The 25,397-nt window shown below is 41.7% G+C and overlaps 1 protein-coding gene across 6 annotated transcripts in view; it reads right to left on the bottom strand.

The window, feature by feature from the left end:
- TRMT12 (tRNA methyltransferase 12 homolog) overlaps positions 1 to 25,397 on the bottom strand; it is a 64,563-nt gene that overhangs the window by 38,457 nt on the left and 709 nt on the right. For all 6 annotated transcript variants that reach the window (XR_009559648.1, XR_009559649.1, XM_060287596.1 and 3 more), the window contains exon 2: positions 14,820 to 14,898. The gene's annotated coding sequence lies outside the window, so the exon portion shown is untranslated. The remainder of the gene's footprint in view (positions 1 to 14,819; positions 14,899 to 25,397) is intronic.

Below are 25,397 nucleotides of genomic sequence, written 5' to 3'. Positions count from 1 at the left end.
AGTGGGGCATTAGACAAGGTTCCTGCTTTCAAACAGCAGTAGGGCTTACCTTGTTTTAGTGCGCTTTGCTTTACTGCACTTCACAGACACTGCATCTTTTACAAATTGAGGGTTGCCAAACCTGCCTCAAGCAAGTCTATCAGTACTGTTTTTCCAACAGGATCTGCTCACTTTGTGTCTCTGTGAGACACAAATGTTTTCGCTTTGATATTTGTTATGGTGATCTATGATCAGCGATCTTTGATGTTACGATTGCAAAAAGATGATGACTTGCTGAAGGCTCAGATGATGGTTAGCATTTTTTAGCAATAAAGTATTCGTTAATTAAGGTATGTACATTGTTTGTTTGTTTGTTTGTTTTAGGTAAGAAGTGGATTTATTTAGAGAGAAACACACTCCACACACAGAGTGTGGGCCATCCCAGAAGGTGAGAAAGGCCAGTACATTGTTTTTTTAGACATAATACTATTGTACACTTAATAGGCTACTGTGGAGCGCAAACATAACTTTACATGCACTGGGAAAACCAAAAAAACTTTGTGTGGCTCATTTTATTGTGGTGGACTGGAGCTGAACCTGCAGTATCTCCAGGTACGCCTGCACCTCCTAGTAGGGTGAATCCCTCAATTAGCAAAGAAACAAATAACTACAAAAGGTGATTTCAGATCATGATAAAGTACAGTGGAGGAAATAAGGCAAGGATGAAGTGACAGAAGGGCTTGGGGGGTGGGGTCTACTTCGCATTGACTGTTCAGAAAAGACCTCTCCCACAAGGTAGCATTTGAGCTGAATTTGATTGATCAGTCGCCAGCAACGTAGAGAGCTGGGGGCTGACTATCCTAGCTAGTGGGAAAAGTACATGCTCCGTCCTGATGCAGCAACACACCTAGCACAGCCAAAAAAACCAGCAACTGGTAGGAGTTGAGATTAGGAGAAGCAGGCAAGAGCCAGACCATACAAGAGATCTAGACCAGTATAAGGAATCTGGATTTTAAGTACAATGGGAGGCATGGGAATTTTATTTTTTTAATTTTTTATTATTATTATTTTGGCTGTGTTGGGTCTTTGTTGCTGCGCACAGGCTTTCTTCTAGTTGCAGCGAGAGGGGGCTACTCTTCGTTGTGGTGCGTGGTCTTCTCATCGCAGTGGCTTCTCTAGTCCTGGAGCATAGGTTCTAGCCGTACAGGCTTCAGTAGTTGCAGCACGTGGGCCCCAGGGCACGCGGGCTTCAGTAGTTGTAGCGGGCTTAGTTGCTCCGCAGCATGTAGGGTCTTCCCGGACCAGGGATCGAACCTGTGTGCCCCGCATTGGCAGGCAGATTCTTAACCACTGCGCCACCAGGAAAGTCCCTTTTTATTATTTTTTAAAATTTGTATTTATTTATTTATTTTTGGTCATGTGGGATCTTAGTTCCCTGACCAGAGATCAAACCCGTGCCCCCTTTAGTGGAAGTGCGAAGCCCTAACCACTGCACTGCCAGGGAATTCCCAGCCCTGGGAATTTTAAAGCACAGGAATAACACATGCATGTTTATAAGCTTTTACAGTCTCTTAGAATCATGACTCTTCAGAATTTGAAGGGATTTTAGAGATTACTTGGTAAAGTTTTACTTACATATGGAGAAAAATTAAATCTCACAGGAGGTAGATGATGGATCTAAGGCCATACAGATAGTGCAGGTAGAGAGCTAGGACTCGTCCCAATCCTGGCTCCAGAACCAGTGTTCTTTCTACTCTAGCACTTGGTCTTGTCATCATAAGCTGGTACTGATGAGGAAGAATTCAGGACTTTCTTTTGAGTCTCTTTGAAAAACTGTTCCTAAGCTACAAGATGATCTATTAACAGGAATGCTGTAGTCATCAAGCTTTAAAACCAATTAGTGCAAAGTCCTTGCTAATGTCCTGGGAAAAGTCAATACTAAATTGGGGTGTCAATTGCACCATTGTCCCATGAACCCAATGACTTCTCAGTAAGCTCATCTACCTACCATTCCAATCGCCTAACATCCTGGAATCAGAAATTTATAACGAAATGGACTTTTGTGTTCATTTAGCCTAATCTTTTTAACAAGTAAATTGATTTACCTGTGTTCCTCTCTGAGGACTCTCAGTGGTTTTTTCCTTTTTAATAAAATACCGTCTACTTATTTACATATTATTTACACTGCAAATCTGAGTTTGAGATGCTCAGGATATTTGTTGGTGGCGGTAGGAGTGCTTCGTTTGAAATGTCATTAAACCTGGCTGATTCATTTATTAGGAAACAATTTAATGAGCTCATAGTATGTACTTACAATCTAAATCTAAGGGATACAGGGGTGAATGAGACAGAGGATGTCTCTGCCATCACGAAGCCTGTGCTATTTTCCATTGAGTTTATCAGTTAAAGAAACCTAGAGGATCAAGATAAGGGGACTATAAGTGTCAGAAGTTTTCACAGCCATTTGGATTGGCATCAGATAGCCAGGAACCCAAATATGCCATAGCTGTAGCCAGCATGATGGTTGCTATAAGCTCAAAGCTAGATCCTTAATGTCCTAATTATGCGACTGCAATAAGAATATTGCTATTTTTATAGTCCATTTATAGTTCACAATACACTTAGACATACTCTTTTCATTAATTTGACAAGCATTTTTTGTGCACCTATTATATACTGATAGGCACCAGAGGCCCAAAGCTAAACAAGATAGGCACAGTCTTTGCCTTCAGGAAGCATAGATAAAGCTGGGAATAAGATGCTAATCAAGTAACTGAAAGAGCCATGAGGGCTGTGTGTGTGTGTGTGTGTGTGTGTGTGTGTGTGTGTGTGTGTGTGTGTGTGTGTGAGATGGATGCACCCGATGGGGGACATACTCTGGTTTGAGGGAAGTGAGAGAAATCTTCTTTGAGGAAGTAACAATGTTTCAGTTAAGACCTGAGGGATGGGTAGAAATGAACTGGGTAGAAGGAACAGAAAGGCAGAGAGAGAAGGAGGGGGCCCCAGGCAGAATGAAGAGTATATTAGGGTGTCTAAGGCAGGATGGAGCTTGGAGGGTTCCAGAAGGGACAAAATACCAGTATGTCTGAAGCTTAGCACAAGAGGGGTCAAGGTAAAGCTGGAGAGGAAGCTTGTTCCTGGCAATGCAGGGTATATGGCAACAGTTGTGTACCTTGTCCTGATAACAAAGGGAAGCCTTTGATAAGTTTCAAGGAAGTAAGTGAGCCCCTGAAATTTGCATTTACTAAATAATTGTCATTGCTGTGAAGAATGGATCCAGTGTTGGAGACTGGTTAGAAGACTGCTGTTGCATTCCAGATGGAAGATGATTGTCTAGGCCAGAGAAATGGTGGTGAAATGGAAAAAAGTAGACCTGAGTGAAAGTTTTTTTGGCTTTGGAACAGCAAGAAGTAGATCTGGAGATACCGTAAAGATGATCTCCCAGACTTCTGGCTTGAGCAGCTGGGTGAATGGTAATAATGCTGTTCAGTAAGACAGAAAACATTGTAAGAGGATGTGACAGAGAAATAGGGGCAAAAAGAGGACTTTTCCTTATTTTTCATCTCAACAACCCTGTTACATAGGTATTACTTTGGAGATTTAAAAAGGGATGAAAGGAAGACTGAAGGTCACACAAACAGTAAGTGGTGGGCTGTGATCTCAACTTTTCTTTTGACACCAAGTCTCATGCTTTTTTCCTACTATACCACATCTTGTTTAATCTTGATATCAATTGCACAAATTCCTCTGTGGCAGAGAAAGATTTCAGGGGAAAAGAGGGATGTCTGGGAGACCAGAGTTGGGGAAGGGAATTTCTTGCTTCAGGATTCAGAGGACAGTCAGGGCTGTGCAGGGTGCTGGGCCAATAGAGGGACATTTCAAAATCCCACAAAGGTCAAGACTTTGGGGCCAGAAGCAGGCACTGAACTTACAGTGTAGAGACTGGAATCTGGAAGCCAAGAAGGATAAGAACGAGGAACACACGTTGTAAAGAAACAGGAACTGGTCCAGGGATACGGCCCAGGGAAGCCACAGCTCTCTGGACTTGCTTCTGCATCCTGGCAGAGGTCATCAAAAGTCGTGAGCACCTGCACAACTCACGGGCCTCACTAGCCCTTTCAGTCGCTCCAGCTGCCCAACCAGTGCAGGCTTGGGAAGGAATGTGCTCCCCAGGACCTCCTTACTGTGGGATGGTCATCAGACTTGTTCTAGGAGACTATTCTATTTACATATTGGCAGTTTTCCTTCTATCTTAAATTGTTGTTGAATCTTTTACGACACTTCAAGGATGTCTTGGACCTCCAATAGACTGTAAGTGTCTTAAGGGCAAAAGGCTGTGCATTATAATTTGTATCCTTCACTTGTTCATGGCTGCAATATTTATTGAGCATCTCTTTTGTCAGGCACTGCGGTAGGAGCAGCGATTCGGCAAAGAACAAGACAGATGAAGTCCCTATCTCATAGAACTTATCTTTAATAAGAAGAAATAAGACTATAAAAAAGCATCGAACTAAACGGACAGGGTTATTTCAGATAACAAAAATTGCTAAATAATAAAACAAAGTGACATGAGTGAGAGTAAATTGGGGAGAGGCAACTCTTTATAGGGTGGTCAGAATGGTTTTGACAAAGAAACAGCCATGGGGAAGCTGAGAAGCAAAGTGCTACATGCAGGAGAAACAGCAGGGGCAAAAGCCCTGAGGCAGGGACAAGATTGGTCTGTCCCAGGATCATAAGGAGGGTTTGTGTGGATAAAGTGTGGAGAAAAGGCAGCATTTAAGGAGATGGGATCTCAGATGTGGACAGAGGCCAGATAGGTCATAGAAGGCTCAGTGGCACTCAGTGAAGAGTTTCGATTCCATTCCAAGTACAAAGGAAACCCATGGGGACAGGTAGAGAGGGGTTAAGGAAGAGAGTGACATGATCTGATTTATGTTCTAAGATAACCATTTTATCTGCTTTAAGGAGTATGGATTTAAATGAGTGGAAACAGGGAAACAGGCTATTGTGGTTATATAGACCAGAGATGACAGGCCAGGACTAAAAAGGTGGCCATGGAGATAAAGGGAAGTAGTCACATTTGAGATATATTTTGGAAGAGAGCCCAAAGTGTAAAGAAATCTTTATTATTATTATTATTTTATTTCAGGGTTAAAAGATAACTCCAAGACATTTTATTTTTACAGCTTTATTGAGATATAATCTGTACACCAAAAAATTCATCCATTTAGTGTCTTCAAACCAATGGTTTTTTAGTATATTTACAGAGTTGTGCAACCATGATTATAATATAATTTTAGAGCATTTTCATCATTCCAAAAAGGGACCTCATGCCTATTAGCAGTCATTCCTCGGTTCCCTCCACCCAGCAGCCCTAGTGTATTACCAGGAACTTGATAGCTTAAAACAACAGAAACTTATTTTCTCACAGTTCTGGAAGCCAGAAGTGAAAAATCAAGCTGTCAGCAGGACTGTGCTCCCTCTGAAAGCTCTAGTGGAGAATCCTTCCCTACCTCTCTGGCTTCTGGCAGCTTCGGGCATTCCTTGGCTTATGGCTGCATCACTCCAATCTTTGCCTCCATCTTTACATGGCCTTCTCCTCTCTTCCATGTCTTCTCTTCTTGTCTTATAAAGACAATTGTCATTGGATTTAGGGCCCACCTGGGGAATCTTGGATGATTTCATCTCAAGATCCTTAATTACATCTGCAAAGACCTTTTCCAATAACATCATATTCATAGATTCCGGGGATTAGGACACAGCCGTATCTTTCTAGGGGCTATCATTCAACGCAGGACACCTAGGCAATCACTACTCTATTTTCTATCTCTATAGATTTGCCTATTACAGGCATTTCACATTTAGGATTTTGACCCAAGAATTTGGATGGATAGTAGTGATGCTTACCTAGGGCTAGATTGGGGATAAATGGTGTAGAATCATGAGTTCTTTGCCTTTGTCACATTTGAGATGCATATTGGACATCCAACTAAAGATGTCATGTAAACAGTTAAATACATGAGTCTGGACATGTTAGTCTGAAGACAGAGATTTGGGAATCATTGGCCCATAGATGGCATTTATAACTATGGGACTGAATGAGATCACCTAAGATGCAAGTGTAGGTAGAAAGAGAAATAAAGAAATAAACTGAGGAGAAATCCCTAGAACAAGCCAGGGTAATGCAGAGGAACTTTTAAAGAAGACTTAGAAGAAGGAACTGCCAGTGAGATGGTAGGAAAACCAGAAGAGTGTTTTCCCAGATGTCAAAAAAAAAAAAAAAAAGGGAACTCCCTGGAGATTCAGTGGTCAGCACTCCATGCTTCCACTGAGGGGGGCACAGGTTCGATCCCTGGTCGGGGAACTAAGATCCCTCATGTCACCCTGCGTGGCCAAAAAAGAAAAAAAAAAAAAAAAAGAGCATTTCTAGAATAAGAGGGTAGTTCATTACTGCACATACCTTTGAGATTTGGAAGAAAATCAGTACAAAGAAGTTAACACTGGATTTCTCAACACTGCCCTTGTTGTCAGATAAAAGCAGTTTTCGTGCTGTGGTGGCGGTGGAGGTCTAACCGAGAGGGTTAAAGAGTAAATGGGAAGTGAGGAAGTGGAGATGCTGACCACAAACACCTCTGTCAGAAGTTCTGCCCTGAAATGAAACAGAAAAATGGGGCAGTAGCTATAAATAAGTGTGTTCAAGAGATCTGATTTGTTTAAAGATGCAAGATAATGGAAGGTGCTTTGATCCAGTAGGGAGAACTTAAAGATGAAAGAGACTGGGGGTTAATTCTAGCAGTAGTCTACCGGAGCAGGAAAGCTCCATAGACCACACCTCTGATGAGAGCAGGAACCCCTCATCTATTGTAAAGGGAGAGAAGGCCCAGAAACGGGCACAGGTAAAGAAGGTTATGATGCTCCCCAGCCACATGTGGCTTCTTAGGAGCTGGCACGGATATCTGGCAAATATTTGAGTTTGGCCAGTTGACAAGTTGCCAAATAAGGAGGATGGAGAGAGAGGGAGGTAAGCAAGTTAATAGTGTTCCAAAGGGAGTCATTATAACACCATGTAATGTAAGATGGGCTCAAAGGGAAGGGAGGACACAAGGATTGCTGGATAATAAAAAAATAGTAGAGTCAATGGATTAAAGGTCCCCATAGGGTCAAACAACTATAGTGAGGAGAAGTAAGAATAAGAGTATCTAAAAGGGTAGAAAGTGATGATCAGAGAGGGAAGTGCATTAATTGAACATTGAGATATTGACACTATTTGTGATGTCCAAGCCAGGTATGACCATGGGGATTAGTGGCTGAAGAAAGGGGGAGCAAAGAATCATGGGAGGGAGACGAGGTCATGGATCTGCAAGGTCAGAATGCCTAGTACAGTGCTAAGCAGAGAGAAGGATGCCAATAAATAGTTGCAAGCGGCAAAGACGGAAATACATTAATCCTTTCTAACATTTATTGTGTTACGGTTGGTCTTAATGGACCCTGTATTTAGTGTATTATCTTACATAACTTTTTCTCAAATGATATATTTTCCAATGCCTCAGGGACAACATTACATGGAGAAATCATTTGGGATAGTTTAAAAGGGTAATGATAAGGGGAAACTCAAACTGGAGATTAATAAAGTCATTAAATGTGAAGCTAGTCAGGCAACAGATAATTTACTGAGGGAAATTGCTGCTGGAGCTATCAAGAAGAGAAATAGACTTTTTGATTTTGAGAGACTTTGAAACTTACACAAAGACATGTCTGTGCCTGAAGCTGGCTGGGTTTCTGAGGGGAAAAACCTTGAACTCTAGAATCACAGAGACCAGAGGTTTGACTCCTGTCCATCATTTATTAGCTGTATGACCTTGGGCAAGTTACTTAACCTGTCTGAACATCTGGTTTCTCATCTGAAAAGTGAGGATTAAAAATAGTTCCTACCACATAGGATTTTTAATAAAGATAAAGAGAGGTAACCTATATTAAAAGTTTAGCACAGTACCTGGACCCTGGTAAGCACTCAAGAGCTATAATCATCATGATTATTATTATCTATAAACTGGAGATAACAAAAGCTACTTTTTCGAGGCTAAGAGGATTAAATGAGATGAGGTATGCAAAGTACGTAGCACATGTGGTGTCTTCCATGTGGTGAATACTAAATAATGATTACATATTACTATGAAACTGATCAGCAGGCCTAATTATTTAACTTTACAGCAACTGGGAAGTGTGGAGGAAGAAATAACTTAAGTTTTCCTTACATTCATCAAATAAGCTGTATTGAGTTTTGCTTATGTGGATTAAATGGTTTTCTTTACTTGGGGGATTTTCAAACATTCTCCATTTTATTTTATTTTAGCAATATACCACCTTTTTAAATCCATTCATCTGTTCATGGACACTTTGGATGTTTTCATATCTTGGCTATTGTGAATGATACTGCAATGAACATGGGAGAGCAGATATCTCTTCAAGATACTGATTTCATTTCCTTTGGATATATACCAAGAAGTGGGATTGCTAGATCATATGGTATTTAGTTTTATTTTTAACTTTTTGAGGAATATTCATACTGTTTTCATAATTGTTGTACCAGTTTACATTCCCATCAACAGTGTAGGAGGGTTCCCTTTTATGCAACCATTGCCAACACTTGTAACCTCTTGTCTTTTTGGTACTAGCCATGCTAACAGGTGTGAGGTGATATCTCACTGTGGTTTTGATTTGCATTTCCTTGATGATTAGTGATATTTAATGCCTTTCATATAACTATTGGTCATTTGAATGTCTTCTTTGGGAAAATGTCTCTTCAGGTCCTTTACCCATTTTTTAATCTTTATTTTTTTGCTATTGAGTTGTAAGAGTTATTTATGTATTTTGGTTATTAACCCCTTATCAGATGTATAGTTTGCAAATACTTTCTCACATTCTGCAAGTTGCCTTTTCATTTTGTTGATTGTTTCCTATGCTGTACAGAAGCTTTTTAGTTTGGTATAATCTCACTTGTTTTCTTTTTGCTTTTGTTGCCAGTGCTTTTGGTGTCACATCCAGAAAATCATTACCAAGATCAGTGTCAAGGAGCTTACTCCCTGTTTTCTTCTAGAAATTTTATGGTTTCAGGACTTACACCTAAGTTTTTAATTCATTTTTAGTTGATTTTTGTGTAATGGTTGAATTTCATTCTTTTTTTTTTTTTTTTTGCGGTACACGGGCCTCTCACTGCTGTGGCCTCTCCCGTTGTGGAGCACAGGCTCCAGACGCACAGGCTCAGTGGCCATGGTTCACGGGCCTAGCCGCTCCACGGCATGTGGGATCTTCCCGGACCAGGGCATGAACCTGTGTCCCCTGCATTGGCAGGCGGACTCTCAACCACTGCGCCACCAGGGAAGCCCTGAATTTCATTCTTTTGAATGTGTATATACAGTTTTCCCAACACCATTTATTGAAAGAGACTATTCTTTCCTCATTGTGTATTCTTGTCAAATATTATATGTACATGCATGGGCATATTTCTTGGCTCTCTATTCTGTTCTTTTGGTTTATGTGTCTGTTTTTAGGCTAGTACCATACTGTTTTGATTACTATAGTTTTGCAATATAGCTTGAAATCAGGAAGTGTAATGCCTTCAGCTGTTTTTCTTGCTCAAGACTGCTCTGGCTATTCAAGGTCTTCTGTGGTTCCACATGCATTTTAGGATTTGCATTAAATCTAAAGATGGCTTTGGGCAGTATGGACATTTTAACAATGTTAATTCTTCCAATTCATGAACATGGTATACTTTACCATTTATTTGTGTCTTCTTCAGTTTCTTTCATCAATGTCTTATGGTTTTCATTATATAGCTCTTTCAGCTAATTGGTTAAATTTATCCTAAGTATTTTATTGTTTTTGGTACTACTGTAGATAAAATTGCTTTCTTAATTTTTTTTCCAGATAGTTTATGTTAGTGTATAGAAAAGCAACTGATCTTTGCATATAGATTTTGTATCCTGCAACTTTACTGAATTCATTTATTAGTTCTAATAATTTTTTGGTGGAGTCTCTAGGGTTTTCTTCTTTTTTTAAATACATCTTTATAGGAGTATAATTGCTTCACAATGTTGTGTTAGTTTCTGTTGTACAACAAAGTGAATCAGCCATATGCATACATATATCCCCATATCCCCTCCCTCTTGAGCCTCCCTCTCACCCTCCCCATCCCACCCCTCTAGGTCGTAGCAAAGCACTGAGCTGATCTCCTTGTGCTATGCTGCTGCTTCCCACTAGCTATCTATTTTACATTTGGTAATGTATACATGTTGATTTTACTCATATGAATCATGTCATCTGCAAACAGAGACAATTTAACTTTTTCCTTTTCAATTTGTTTTTTGTTTGTTTGGTTGGTTTTTGTTTTGTTTTGTTTTTTGTTGTTATTCTTCCTTTCCAATTTGGATGCCATTTTTTTTCTTGCCTAATTACTCTAAGATTTCCAGTACTACATTGAATAGAAGTGGTGAGAATGGGCACCCTTGTCTTATTCCTGATCTTAAAGGAAAAGCTTTCAGCTCTTCACCATTGAGTATGATGTTGTGGTTTTGTCATATATGGCCTTTGTTATGGCACAGTCCTTCCATACCTAATTTGTTGAGAATTTTTATCACAAAAGGCTGTTGAATTTTGTGAAATGCTTTTTCTGAATCGATTTAGACTACCATATGGTTTTTATCCTTCATTCTGTTAATGTGGCATATCACATTTATTGATTTGTGTATGTTGAACCGAACCATCCTTGCATCTCAGGGGTAAATCTCACTTGATTATGGTGTATGATCCTTTTAATGTGCTATTAAATTTGGTTTGCTAGTATTTGTCGAGTATTTCTGCATCTAAGTGCATCAAGAACATTGGCCTGTAATTTTCTTTTCTCACAGTGTCCTTAACTTGCTTTGGTATGAGTTTAATGATGGCCTAGTAAAATTAGTTTGAGTGGACTCTCATCTTTTTTTTTTTTTTTTTTTTTTTGCGGTACGTGGGCCTCCCACTGTTGCGGCCTCTCCCGTTGCGGAGCACAGGCTCCGGACACGCAGGCTCAGCAGCCATGGCTCACGGGCCTAGCCGCTCTGCGGCATGTGGGATCTTCCCGGACTGGGGCACGAACCCGTGTCCCCTGCATCGGCAGGCGGACTCTCAACCACTGCTCCGCCGGGGAAGCCCTCTCTCATCATTTTTAATAAGCACTCCCAGCTCTGTCTGATTCGAAAGCTAGTGAGTGCTCTTGGCAACTGCTTAACACAGTTCTCACTACTGATGATAAAAACGAAGCTATCACTTACTGAGTGTATATGATGTATTCCAGGCATTCAGCAAAACTCTTTGTGTACATTACCAGCATACCTCAGAGATATTACGGGTTCGGTTCCAGACCATCAAAATAAAGCAAATATTGGGAATTCCCTGGTGGTCCAGTGGTTAGGACTCCATTGTTTCACTGCCTGTTTCAGGGCCTGGGTTCAATCCTTGGTCAGGGAACTAAGATCCCACAAGCCACGTGGTGTGGCCAAATAAATAAATAAAGCAAATATTGCAATAAACCAAGTCACACAAATGTTTTGTTTTCCCAGTACGTATAAAGGTAATGTTTACACTATATTGTAGTTATTAAGTGTGCGGTAGCATTATGTCTATGAAAACAATGTACATACCTTAATTAAAAAATAGTTTATTGCTAAAAAGTGCTAACCATCATCTGAGCCTTCAGTGAGTAGTAGAAACATCAAAGATCAGTGAGCACAGAACACCATAAAAATATAATAATAATGAAAAAGTTTGAAATATTGCAAGAATTACCAAAATATGACACAGAGACATGACGTGAGCAAATGCTGTTGGAAAAATGGTGCCGATAGACTTGCCTGACGCAGATTTGCCACAAACCTTCATTCGTAAAAAATGCAGTATCTTCAAAGCTCAGTAAAGCAAAGTACAACAAAATGAGGTCTGCCTGTATCTCACTTAAGTATATGAACGGCTTTGGAGGGTAGGTAACATTATTGTCTGAATTTTGCCAAGAAGGAAATTGAGGAAAGAAGGCTCAAAGGGGCTAATTGGTCCAAGGATATGCAGTCCTTAAGGGGCAGAGTCAAGATTTTGGCCAAGGTTTATCTGACTCCAATACCTCTGTTCTTAACCTTTATTTACATGGTGGCTACAATAACGGGTTATGGATTCTCAATTTTAATAGGACCTTTCAGTTCCCCCACCCTCTATCTTTTCCTTAATGACAGTATATTTTCCTATCTTTCTGGCACCTGAGGTTTGAAGTCAGCTGGTCTAATTATGATAATAGTTCCTAAGATCACTGCTCTTTTTTGCCTTTCAGATGACAGTGTATCGTAAAATCAAATACTGATTGGTTGAATGGTGGTTAACAGGGAATGGGGGGAGAGGAATAGGGGAGTTGTTCAATGGGTATAAGGTTACAGTTACACAAGATGAGTAAGTTCCAGAGATCTTCTGTACAACATAGTGCCTGTGGTTAACAATGAGGTATCATGTGCTTAAAATCTGTTAAGAAGGTAGATCTCATGTTAGGTGCTCTTACCAAGAACCAAAACCAAAACCAAAACCAAAACAAAGGGACACAAGGAAACTTTTGGAGGTGATGGATATGTTTATTACCTTGATTTTGGTGATGGTACCATGAGTGTATACATTTGTCTAAACTTACCAAATGATATACATTAATTATGTGCAAATTTTTTGTATACCAGTTATACCTCAATAAAGCAGGAAAAATATTGATTGGCTACTTCATTTAAAAGTTAACAAATGGGGACCTACCTGGCAGTCCAGCGGCTCCACGCTCCCAATGCAGGGGGCCTGGGTTCGATCCCTGGTCAGGGAACTAGATCCCACACACATGCCGCAACTAAAGAGCCCACATGCCATGCCACAACTAAGGATCCCGCGTGTCACAACTGAGAACCAGCACAGCCAAAATAAATGAATATTTTTTAAAAAAATTCAACAAATGTATTGATTGTGTATAGGTACAGGATACCATGCTTGCTGTTCAGGGTAAACAAAGATGAATTAGACAGGGAAGTTTCCTTCAAGTTGCTTGTAAGTGAGGCACCCCACGTACTAGAACACAAGGACTTCTTTCAGAGAAAGTGATGAGGGGCTTCAGAAAAGGAGCTCATGCCTTCCTGGAAAGCATCTCCAAGAGCACCTCAGGCATGGGAAGTCATTAGAGCTGGGCCTTGAAGACTGTGAAAGACTGGACACTTAGAGAAAATGAGCATGAAGGTGCTGCAAGCAGAGGTGACAACATGAACATAGGCATGGAGAGTGGAATTCTTGGCAAGCACCAAAGGAGTGTTTGGCTCAAGAAAGGGGAAGCAATGAGAGATGTGGCTGGAAAAGCAATTTCTAATAAGACCAGGAAGTCTATTAGTTAATAAGGGGATGTATTGGAGGTGGAGATTAGAGGCTTAGAGAGGGAGTTAGTCCCATAGTGACATAAACAAATCCTGATGGCTTAAACTCTGTCAGGGTCGGCCAGGGTGGAAATGAGGAGCTAAAAACATTTAATAGGTAGAATGTATAGCATTTGGCAAGGACATGTTAGAAGTGAAAGAGAAGGTCACAGACGGTTCAAATTTTGAGTTTGAGTTGGGAAGGTATACAAAGGAAATACAGTAGGAGGAATGGGTGTCAAAGGCAAGATGATATTTTGGGGACAGGTTAAGAAATAATAGCCAGAAACCATTTTAATAATTAAAAGCACAAAAAAATGTTCTGAATCCTAAAACTGTACATGAATATCCTAGACAGGTGGATTACACATGTGGGCCCAAAGTAGCAATGTGCAGGGTCATTAAAACACAAATCACAGGCAGCATACCTTTGACCTAGCTAAGCTAACAGACTAGCTGTTAAAGACATTAAACATCCGATTAACAACATTTGACTGCCTTTTAGAATTCATCTCCACTCACCTCAGCTTCTCTTCTTAACCCACTATAATCTGACCTCAGGTCCCAGCACTTAACTGAAATTGCATGGCAAAAGTTTATCAATGATTTTCTCATTGCAAATCCAAAAAGCACTTAAAAATTATTTTTGTCAAAGTTGTATTTAGTTATAAAAGTCAAAGAGTTCTACACAGTTTATATTCTATTGATATATATTTAAAAAAAAAAGCAGTTCCCAACCCTGCATCTCCCTATTTTCAATTTTTATTTCACAAAGGCAACCACTGGACTTCCCTGGCCGTCCAGTGGTTAAGACCCCATGCTTCTGGGACTTCCCTGGTGGTACAGTGGTTAAGAATCTGCCTGCCAATGCAGGGGACACGGATTCGATCCCTGGTCTGGGAAGATCCCACATGCCGCGGAGCAACTAAGCCCGTGCACCACAACTACTGAGCCTGCGCTCTAGGGCCCGTGAGCCACAACTACTGAAGCCTGCATGCCTAGAGCCCATGCTCCGCAACAAGAGAAGCCACCACAGTGAGAAGCCTGCGCACCGCAATGAAGAGTAGCCCCTGCTCACTGCAACTAGAGAGAGCCCATGCGCGGCAATGAAGACTCAACGCAGCCAAAAATGAAAAAAAAGAAAAAAGACTCCATGCTTCCAATGCAGGGGGCGCGGGTTCGATCTTTGGTCTGCCCCAAGGTGTGGGAAAAAAAAAAAAAAGGCAACTATTTTCAATTCTTTTAGAACTCTCTTCTGGGTACATATTAAGATTATGCCTATTATTTCTTCATTTTTTTGGCTTTCTTACTGTGTTGGCTATCTCCCATTTGTCCTTTGGATCTACTCTGTACCCTTCTCCTTGCTCTCCGTTCAGAGAAACTCACCTGTATGGACCACATCAATGGGTTGATGAATGGGCCCTTTGACTTCCAGACGAGTTTGTTTTTCCCCAGCTGGGAGAACCTGGAGAGATCAGAGAGAGAGAGGAAAGACAGTGAGAGCAGAACATTTATTCCTCCTTGACCATCTAATCTAGCCGGCTGTGTCCGCAACAGGTCACTGCTTCTCTCAGGGAGGCCTTTTCTATGTGACTCTCATTCTAGACTGTGGTCCCCATGCACTCCACTCATCCCTGTGAGCCTAGGGTTGGTGACAGTGCAATTTCTTCTAAGCCCTGGGTGACTGCACTATCTCTTGGGGCTCCCCTACACCCATACCTTTGCAAATAAACCCTCCACAGATGACCCTATTTAGAGAGGACTACCACCCGTGTCCTATGGTGACGCTGACATGCTTACTATGCAAGATAAGGATTTAGCTTTTCTACTCCCACTTCCTTGCCCTACAGCACCTATACAGATAAACAAGCAAACACACTTCTTATTATGTTTGTGTCTCCCACAAATTCATATGCTTAGGCTCAACTCCAATGTGATAGTCTCTGGAGATGAGGTTTGGGGTAGGTAAGTAGGATTAGATGAGATCATGAGGGTGGGGCCCTCATGATGGGATAAATACCGTTATAAGAAGAGACACCAGAGGGCTTTGTCTCTCCCACACCTGCAAAAAGAAGTGGGTATGTGGGGTTTCCTTGGTGGCGCAGTGGTTAAGAATCTGCCTGCCAATGCAGGGGACACGGGTTCGAGCCCTGGTCTGGGAAGATCCCACATGCCACGGAGCAACAAAAGCCCATGAGCCACAACTACGGAGCCCACATGCCGCAACTACTGAAGCCTGTGCGCCTAGAATCTGTGCTCTGCAACAAGAGAAACCATCGCGGTGAGAAGCCCACGCACCGCAACAGAGTAGCCCCTGCTCTCTACAACTAGAGAAAAGCCCACACGCAGCAAGGAAGAACCAACACAGCCAATAAATAAATAAATATATATATATTTTTTTAAAGAAAAGGTTATGTGAGCACGGAGCTAGATGGTCGCTGCATACAAGTCAAGAGAGGAGGCCTCAGAATGAAATCTACCTTGCTGACACCTTCATCTTGGACTTGCAGCTTCCAGAACTGTGGGAAATAAATTCCTATTATTTAAGCCATGCAATCTATGTATTTTGTTATGGCCCCTGAATTGACTAAGACCCTTCCCCTGGCGCCCATCTGCCTAGTTTAGATATATCATCATTTTTGGTTAGATAAGTGTTCTGTATTATTAGAATTCTGTAAATACTATTTACCTGAGACTTTTAAATTTATTATAATTTTTTCCTAATATAATTTATTACTAGAGTTAATAATTGCCTCAGTTGTTTGCTTAGTTTTCAGTCACTAGTCCATTCCCAAACTCCCTCCCGTAAGCGTTAACTCTCCTTTAATATTTCAAATACATCAGAAAAATTCATTAAGTCCACCTCTTTGTTAGAAGCCCACCTCCCAGAACCTTCCATTGCTTTGCTCCCCCCCCGACTAGCTGCTCTCTAGACCTGCCGTCCTGTGACTTCCCACTTCCTGGATCTCTTGGTTTATCCCTTCAGTTTGATGGAGTGCATCTTCCAGTTTCTTCCTGATATGATATACGGGACAGAAATATTTTACGACGTTCATGTCTGAAAAGGTTATAATCTACCCTCACACTAGACTGCTGGATATAGAATTCTAGAATTCTAGATTGGAAATAACTTCCCTCAGAATTTTGAAGTTATTTCTCTGTTGACTTCTAGTCTCCAGCATTGCTGTTGAGAGTCTGAAACCATTCTTATGGGATTATTTTTATTGAACTCCCCTTGACAACCATTGACTTTGATGCTGGGAACTTTCAGAATCTGTTCTTGGTTCCTAGTGATCTGAAATGTCATGATGACAGGCTCTGGAGTGGGTCCTCTTTTTATCTAGTATTCTGAGCCCTCAGTGAACTCTTGATCTGGGAACAAATGACCTTCACTTTGGGGAAATTTCCTTCAGATGTTTTTTTTAAAATTAATTAATTAATTTTTGGCTGTGTTGGGTCTTCGTTGCTGCGTGCAGGCTTTCTCTAGTTGCGGCGAGTGGGGGCTACTCTTTGTTGTGATGCTTCGGCTTCTCATTGGGGTGGCTTCTCTTGTTGCGGAGCACGGGCTCTAGGTGCGTGGGCTTCAGTAGCTGTGGTTCATGGGCTCAGTAGTTGTGGCTCGTGGGCTCTAGGCACACAGGCTTCAGTAGCTGTGGCACATGGGCTCAGTAGTTGTGGCTCACGGGTTCTAGAGCGCAGGCTCAGTAGTTGTGGCACATGGGCTTAGTTGCTCCGCAGCATGTGGATCTTCCCGGACCACGGCTCGAACCCGTGTCCCCTGCATTGGCAGGCAGAGCAGATTCTTAACTACTGTGCCACCAGGGAAGTCCCTCCTTCAGATATTTGACAATATTCTCCCTTACATTTTCAAAACTACTTTATCTTCTTTAACTCTCTTGCACCTCCTGACCTGATTCTATAATTTTGTCACTTGTCTTCTATTTTGTTATATTATCTACCATATAGATATGATAAAGTTTTTTCTTGGTGTTATCTTCCAATCTTTTTGCTACATTTCTCACTTTGTCATACTTTAAATCTTCAAGTAAGATTTTTTGTTTTCTGTTTTTATTTTTAATTGTTTTCAATTAAAAAAATTTTTTGGCTGCACCGCATGGCATGTGGGATCTTAGTTCCCTGACCAGGGCTCAAACCTGTGCCCCCTGCCTTGGAAGCTTAGAGTCTTAACCACTGGACTTCCAGGGAAGTCCCTTTTGTTTTCTGAATGTTCCTACTTTTATAGACTCCTATCTTTCCATAGATGCAGTATCGCTTCTTATTTTGCAAAGATGTTAATGTTATACATTTTCAAAAGTTTTATTTTGCTCCCTGTGTCCTGAGTTCCTTTTTGTTTGTTTTTTTAAGACTGTTTTGGTTCTGTCTTTCCATCTTGAAGGCTTTCTTCAGCTGACTAGTGAATTTAGGCTCTTACCTCATATTTTGCCTTTAAGAATGAGACAACAAAAAGCTAGAAACTGTGACTGGCAGAACTGGTTAATTGGTGGCCTGGTTAATTACGGGGTGGCCTGGCTGCGCTCTTTTATTGGGTTCTCAGAGAGGAATCCTCCAATACTATGGTTAACAGAACGTTGTCGAGGCAGAGCAGGAGAGTGATAAGGGATCCTTGAGTCAGTCTGTGGCAGTCACTTAATCTCCTTGTTTGTGTTGTGCTTCCCTTGCCCTCAGGTGCTCCTGGAGCCTCCAAGCCTAGTGTCTCTCCACTAGTAAACTTCTAGATTTCTCCTGGGGCGAGGGAGTGGCCATCTCCCAGCTGCATGGGATCTGGGTTTATAACTGCTCCATTAAAAATTTTCACCTGGATCTTCTGTTTTCAGCTCAGCTCTATCTCTACCTTCAGAGGTACCTGATGCCTCCAATTCCTATACTTTTTTGAGGCTGTTACTAAAATGAAGATTCTAGGTTGTTCCATTCCAGTTTAGTTTCCACCTCCCTCTGATCAGTCAGGTTAGTTACCGCTCCTCTACCTGCTTCCCGCTTGTATTACTGTGTTGACGTCATCTATTCTCCCATTAACTCTGTGCTTTCTTCACCCACTTACAGTCAACGCATCGTTTCTGATGAGTACTATCTTGTCCTTAATTTGCTTGATTTTGCTGCTGTATTTGAAACTGTAGACCACTCATTCTAGAAACTGTATCATCCTTTGGCTTCTGAAGCCACCTGTTTTTTGTTTTGTTTTCCTTTTGCCACATCATCTTACCTTCTTCTCTTGGTTCTTTCTTCTTCCACTGCTTATCCCTTAACTCTTGTTGTTTCCCAGGTCTCTGTCCTCTTACATTTTCATTTACACATTTTCTATCCAGTGCATGGATTTAACCACTTCCTTAATGCTGCTGACTCCCAAATCTATATCTGTGGTCCCAGACCCACATAAAGCTCAGAAACAAGACAAAGGAAACAAGGACCCTGTTTCCCTATATCTTAATCCCAAGGAAAAACAAACACCCTGGAGCCAAAACAGGCTTCCTTTTAGGTAAAGAAAATAGAAGGAGTGAAGGGAGGCATTCAATGTAAGAAACAAAGTAGGAGCTGTACTAGTCATGATATGGGAGCTGACTCAACACAAAAAAAGTTTATCTGTCACGCAAAATCTGCTGTGGATTGGGGCAACTCTCCAGGGCAGCTGTCCTCCTATATTGGCTCACTACTTCCCGCCTCTTCAATTTCATGGAACTTCCATTTCAATACATGTTGTGAATCTCACCATGCTAGGAGAGGACAGAGCTGCACAGCTGAGCACAGGCAATTAAGTGCCTGCATCTGGAGGTGCAAATGTGTCAGTCAGGTTTCCATTCATTGGCCAAAGCAAGTCACAAGGCCACTCCCCCACTTCAAGGGGACAAGGAAGAGCAATCCTCTCACACCCTGAGAATCGATTCTGTTGAACAGTAGCAACTGACAGCAGTGAAAATATTTGGTCTAAAATAGAAAATTTGGCCTTAAACAAAATATCTTTTTATTTTTATACTTCCAGTCCTAGCTTGGTGGCTGGTACAGAGTGGGGAGGGGTCAATATTATTTGAATTTAGGTATGTGTTAGAAGATGACTTAATAAGTCTATTTGAAAGGGTGTTCAGAAAAGTCTGAGTTGATGCCTTATTTTCCTTCAAAAACAGGAACATTCAAGAATCCTTCCGCTGATCTTGCTGCTGGGCTCAAAGTTGGAGTAATTTTTCAAAAATAGTTCTTGGGGCATCTAAATACTTGGAAACCTCATTAAGAATTCAAGTTTAAAGTCTGAAGAGAAGGCATTTCATAGCCCTGTTGTTTACATTTACCTTGGACAACATCCCTACTCAGACTCAAACACAACAGGCAATCTGGAAGGGGGAAAAGTTACAAAATATTGCCTTGAGTCAGGCAGGGGTGTGTGCGTGTGTGTGTGTGTGTGTGTGTGTGTGTGTGTGTGTGTGTTGATATGAACGGGTATTATGTGTGCATATGCACTTCTCATGTTGTGTGGACAGAGATAGTCGTGTTGCCTATAGGTATACTTATGGACAGATAAATATGAACCTCTTGGAGTATGAAATTAACACATGAGTTCTGAGCTCCAGTTCATAGCCCCTCTCTTATATTTTCCATCCTGCTTCCATGAGATACTGCTTCTTGCCCTGTGATGGACACTTTTCAACATATAGATTAAATCGTTAAAGATGAAGCACCAAAATGAGGTGGTGATGAGAGGCAGTAATAAATGACTGGTGTAGAGGAATGCAAAGGATCCAAAAGAGAGACTGTCTGTTCAGAATTTATTTAGCATTTTCCAGGTGTTTTTCATACCAAAAGTGTTCTGTAGTTCCCCTCTTTAGAGTAAAGCTTTCTATTTGTTTAAATTATCAATATATACACTTATCATAAAAATTTCAAGCAACAGAGACAAGGGCAAAGAAGAAAGTTAACAAAATCATCCAATATCCCAAGAAGAATGATGACCAGTATCAGACGAACATCATTCTGGGTGTTTCTAATGTTAGAAACAGAGAGGAGGACTCTGCTTTTCCTCCTACTTTGCTGGCTCCTCTGCCTCTTCCAGTGTCTCAGTGGTGAAGGGTCCCAGGGGCAGCCCCACATTCTCATCTCCATCTTTACTTTACCCACTGGAAACCTGGCCAGGTCTACAGCTTTCAATGATACCTGGATGCTGATGGTTCTCAAATTTATATCTCCAGCCTTGTCCTTTGGAAGCCCAAGAGCTAAACTGCAGGGAGATGGAGAGTGAAGAAACATTGAGAAAATAGAGATCCAGTTGGATTCTCTTTCTTTTAGCTCTGAAGTTATATGAGCCTCCGATACCTGTAGATACACTGATACTGCTAACACTGATTTTTAAATCTTAATGCCTTCTAATACTACCTATTATTTTTTGACCACCTACTACATGTTAGGTATTGTGCCATGTGTTTCACATATATTAACTCATCTTATGCTCGTGACTCTGTGAGGTGGTATTTTAAGAAATAACAAGAAACCCCCAAACCAAGACTTCGCATCATAGACAACTTGTCCAAACTGAATCAGCTAGTAGGTATTAGAGTTAGGATGTAAAGTCAGGGGACCCATGCTCTTTCTGGTATGCTACACTGCCTCCATTTGCATTGCAATATAAATTTTAGTATCAGTTTGACCATTTCACACACACATATACAGAGACACAAACCAAGTTGGGATTTTGATTGGGATTGCACTGAATTTATAGATTAATTTGGGGAGAACCGTCATCTTATATCAATGCTATTGACTGTTCCAAACATGAATTGATCTTTCCCTCCCTTTATTTAAGTCTTCTTTAATTTTCTTAGTAAGATTTTGTGGTTTTCATTGTGAAGCAGCAATTGATTCACCACAGCCCCAATGAGGCAGGGGACTTCCGGGGGTCAGAATACTAAGACTTGATGGATAAGAAGTATAATAAGGGAACTGCAAAAATGTGGGCAGAAAAAAATGATTAAAGGTCCCACCAAGTAAAGCAACAATTTCAAGAATTTTAAAGTGGCCAGCAATAACGGGGTGTATAACGTATTGTAAGATGCAGACAGCAAATGGCCTTGTGCCCTGCCAGCAACAGGGATGCCAGGAACTCTGGAGAGGATTTGCATAATGTAACCTACTGTGGACTGTTGACTCAGCACCAATTTTTCATGAGGAGACTGTGACTGTTAACTGAGGCATGATGTTTGTCATCTTTAAAAGTGAAGAGCAGGTTAGGCTGAACCCAGGCCAGGATTGCCTTCTGGGCTCTCCTCTCCCTCTTCCATTTCTGTAACCTTCTCCAACCTGCTGGCACTACCTCCTCGGCACCCTCCCATTTCCTCACAGCCTTCCTCTTGCCACGCACAGTTAGACCTGCCTTATCCTATACTTCTCCATAGCTCCATACGTGGACCCCCCCCCAACCCTCCCCCCTCCCCATCTCCTCCATTTATATTTAGGGTATTCAAATGTTCAGAGAAAGAGAGTGGATAGAGGATCCACTTAGTACACATTACATGTGTATTAAATGACAGATAGCTAGGTAGCTATTTCTCAAATTAGGGTCCAAAGACCTAATCCTAGAGGTTTGAGAGGTCCACAGGAATTTGGATAGTAATAATTTATTGAGCACTTACATGTTCCAGGCGCTGTTTGAAATACTTTACATGTATTTAGTTTCACTATAACCCTCTAAAGCAGATGCCCTTATGTCCATTTAACAGATGAGCAAACTTAGCAACACGCCCTTATCCCCATCAAAGAGATGAGCAGTCATGGAAAGGTTGAGTTATTAGCTCAAGGTTATACATCTAGTAAACGGTAGAGTGGGGACTCAAACCTAGGCAGTCTGGCTCCAGAGCTAATGATCTCAACCACTTTGCAATGCTGTCATCTGGGGCTTGACTGGGACTAGGTGGTCCAAGATGGCCTCACGCATGTGCCTGGTAGTTAGCTGCAGCTATTGGCTGTCGCCTCCTCCTTCATGTGGCCTTTCTAGCAGGATACTCTGGACCTTTTTATGTGGCAGCCAAATTCCAAGATTGTACCATAAGTCATGGAACAGATAGGCTTTTTTTTTTTTTCCAAAACCACACGATTATATTTTAATACAAAACCAAAACACCATAATAAATTGACGGCAATAAAATATGGTATTTCTTTTGCATTGCACGATAAATGGTTAACATCCTTTCATAAATGAGTTCTTAGAAACCAGTAACAAAGACATTGATATACCAAGCGAAATGATAAAAAAGAAAGAAGAAAATGAAATAACACAAGTGACTAGTAAGGATTAAGCATATATGTAGATAGGCTTATAGACCAAATTAAGATGCTTGAATCACATTGTTTATGTGGCAGCTTTAAAACATGTCCCCAGGGCTTCCCTGGTGGCGCAGTGGTTGAGAATCTGCCTGCTAATGCAGGGGACACAGGTTCGAGCCCTGGTCTGGAAGGATCCCACATGCCGCAGAGCAACTGGGCCCGTGAGCCACAACTACTGAGCCTGCGCGTCTGGAGCCTGTACTCCGCAACAAGAGAGGCCGCGATAGTGAGAGGCCTGCGCGCCGCGATGAAGAGTGGCCCCCGCTTGCCACAACTAAAGAAAGCCCTCGCACAGAAACGAAGACGCAACACAGCAAAAATAAATAAATTAATAAACTCCTACCCCCAACATCTTAAAACAAAACAAAACACGTCCCCAAATTCTTTGACACTGTTTTCATTGAGAGGTGGAGGTCCATATCCCCTTCTCTTTTATATGGGCTGGTCTTAGTGGCTTGCTGGTAGCTAGCAGAATACAGTGGAAGTGATGCTCCATTACTTCTTAGGATGAGTCATTAAAGGCCATGAACCTTAGGATAAGTCATTAAAGGCCATGAACCTGGTTCTTTTCAGACACTCGCTCTCAGGGAAGCCAGCTGCCATGTGAGAAGTCTGACATGTTGGAGGGGGTGTGTGAAGGCACTCTGGTTCACGGTCTCAGCTGAGCTTCCAGCCAACCAACAGCCAGCCTCAACTGTCAGCCACATGAGTGTGCCATCTTGGATGTCCAGCCTAGATGAACCTTTAAACGACTGCAGCTGCAGTGACATCCGATAAGAGACACCAACACAGAACTGCCCAAGCAAGCCCTTCCTGAATTTCTATTTCCTGAATTTCTATTTCTATTTCTACAAAATCATGAGCAAAATAAACTGGCTATCTAAGCCACTAAGTTTGATTTAGCATGTTCACTTAAAGAGCAGCAACAGTTTATCAACCAATTTAAAACAGAATGAGAAGCGAGGAGAAAGAAAAGGAGTAGATAAACAAGCTTAGGATAGGGTATAAGCAGGGTGGAAGGACCATAGCACTTAAAACCATAGATGGCATGGTTTTAAGGACCGGAGTGGAGGGTAAGCGAGGGGTTTTGGCAGACTGAACAGGTCTGGAATCAACATACATCTGACATACATCTGAGTGATACAGAAGCAAGTGTGTCTGGTCATAACTGTAGCTGGCCATTAGCTGCCTGAGCAGCTGGGGATTTAGCTGCTTTTCTTGTGCAGAGACTACATGAGGCCACAGTGGGGCTATAATGGATATCACTAGTTGGTGGTCAATTTAGGAATGACACAGTTGTCAGTTGAGAGGTTGTATGATTCATGCCTTACTAATATTTAAAGTTTACTTGGTCTATCTCCTTCTATCTGAAGTAGCACTTTCATTTGTTGCATCCTTTTTGTCTATGTTCAACACATATCCATTTACTCTGCGTGTAACATGTCTCATAAGCAAATTGTGTCTACATTTTTGTTTCTCTTATTTTCTATAGCAGGACTGAATATTCATAAAGCAAACACATTACAGCAAGCCCTAAGGAACAAGCACTTAGAGCACGGCTGTGATGTCCCACTTATTGGCTAAAGCAAGTCACGTGGCCGAGCCCACAGTCATGTGCGACAGGTCTACACAAGGGAGTGGATACCATAAGGCATGATTATTGGAACCACTACTGAAACAATCTAACACTAACACATAGCTAGGAAGTGGTTGATCCAGTTATAAAATTTTCAGCAATCTGTTTCTGGAACCCAAACACAAAACTGGTGTCCTGGAGACTGCTGGGAATTCCTACTCAAGGGCTTTTTCAAACCCCTCTTCCCAGGTCCCAGCCCAAGCCCAATGAGTCAGAATCTCTTGGGGGTAAAAGGGATATGGGGGGGGGTAGTGGTGGTAGAAATCCCAAGAATTTAAATAACTCTGTAGAAGATTCCAACCCACACTGGGAGGTGTAGGGGGTTTCAAAGACAAGAAAATCTGTACCCTCAAAGAGCTTCCATTTTCCACAGAGAAAATTCTTGTCATTATTACACTAGAGGCACTGCCCTGAAATTTAAAAATTTAAAAAACTGCTCTCCATGTTTAAGTTAGAGCAGTGGTTCTCAAATTTTGTGTGCATCAGTATTAACTGGAGGGCTTGTTAAAACGCAGACAGGGGGCTTCCCTGGTGGCGCAGTGGTTGAGAGTCCGCCTGCCGATGCAGGGGACGCGGGTTCGTGCCCCGGTCCGAGAGGATCCCACATGCCGCGGAGCGGCTGGGCCCGTGAGCCATGGCTGCTGAGCCTGCACGTCCAGAGCCTGTGCTCTGCAACGGGAGAGGCCGCAACAGCGAGAAGCCCGCATACCGCAAAGGAAAAAGGAAAAAAAACCCCCAAAAAACCGCAGACAGGGACCAACCCCCAGTTTCAGATTCAGGAAGTCTCTGGTGGAGCACACAAATTTTCATGTCTCACAAGCTCTGCTGTCCAGGGACCACACTTGGAGAACCACTGGGTTACAGCAGTAGGAGGATTTAGTGATACCGTTCCTCCCTTGACGCGCATTTATATATTGCACTTACATTCTTATAGCACATCTACTGTATACAAGGTCTCGGGCTGGGTGCGGCAGTGGGTATGATAAGGATAGGATTTAGATCTTGAT

This window comes from Globicephala melas, chromosome 17, assembly GCF_963455315.2.
Source record: "Globicephala melas chromosome 17, mGloMel1.2, whole genome shotgun sequence".
In the NCBI taxonomy this organism is placed as follows: Eukaryota; Metazoa; Chordata; class Mammalia; order Artiodactyla; family Delphinidae; genus Globicephala; species Globicephala melas.
This window is presented reverse-complemented; position numbering and strand designations above follow the sequence as displayed.